Raw genomic sequence first — 1,028 nt, 5'->3', positions numbered from 1 at the left:
CCCTCTCTCCCTCCCTCTTTTCTTCTCCCTCCCAGCCCCACACATTTGTATAATTTGCCACTTAATTTTAAATCACCTACAAAACTAATCATTAGTAATCATGCTTCACGGATTTATCTCTGAATTGAAGATCTGATATCACAGAAAGGCATCTTTGAGGTCCCCAGACCTGATTTGAGGAAGACAAGAAGCTATAACAGAAAAATCCTATGCCCTGGAGGACCAGACATGGGCCACAGGTCTGTCCCGAACACAAACTAATTAAATAACCTCCAGGGGCTTGCTGGTCCTCATCTACAAAATGAGTCTAGACTTATCTCGGCTGAGTTCCCTTTGAACTCTAAGATCTCTTCAGAAAACACACCATTCCCTCTACGTACATGCTGTGGTTCTGTAGCTTGATGGCTTTGCTGGACTCCTTACAGTGGGACATAGGGCTGTCTCTGATTCTTTTGCCCATTCTTGGGACCCTTTTTCTCTTACTGAGTTGTCTCATCCAGCCTTGTGCCTAGTCTTACTGTATCTTGTTATGCTGTGTTTGGTTGGTATCCCTGGGAGACCTGCTCTTTCTGAAGGGAAACAGGAGAGTAGATGGCGGTGGGGGGGGGGGAGGGGGGAGTGGTTCTGGGGGAGGGGGGGCTGATGTCAGAATGTATTATATGAGAAAATAAAAAATTAATTTTTTAAAAAAGTGACCTGCCCTTAGATGTACTGCAGATGTGGCTGCTGTGTCACTTGGGTATCATCCAGAGGAAAGAGGCTGTGAGACTGAGCCTGTGCTCAGTGTTTTGACCTATGAGAATCTGAATAATTAGTAGCCTAAAATTCCCTGAAAAGAAAAAGTGAGTCTGAGAAGACCACCAGTCCAGCGACACATAGGCTCAGATGGGCTCCCAGGATGGGGAGCAAGGCAGAGACTATAGAAGAACACACACACACACACACACACACACACACATGCGCAGAACCACAAGCCCTGGGCAGGGGTGAGCCTAAGATGGAGCACCCTAGCAAGGGGCTGCTAGAGT

The 1,028-nt window shown here is 46.9% G+C and overlaps 1 non-coding gene across 1 annotated transcript; it reads left to right on the top strand.

Annotated features, from left to right (window-relative positions):
* Positions 1 to 695: 695 nt before the first annotated feature.
* Positions 696 to 827, top strand: LOC115031026 (small nucleolar RNA SNORA17). Its single transcript, XR_003836613.1, has one exon. It is a non-coding gene; the product is annotated as a small nucleolar RNA SNORA17 (small nucleolar RNA).
* Positions 828 to 1,028: the final 201 nt, after the last annotated feature.

This window comes from Mus caroli, unplaced genomic scaffold (assembly GCF_978045245.1).
Source record: "Mus caroli unplaced genomic scaffold, Mus_caroli_1 scaffold_6, whole genome shotgun sequence".
Classification (NCBI taxonomy): Eukaryota; Metazoa; Chordata; class Mammalia; order Rodentia; family Muridae; genus Mus; species Mus caroli.
Note: the sequence above shows the minus strand (reverse complement) of the source record. Positions and strands in the feature narration are given on the sequence as shown.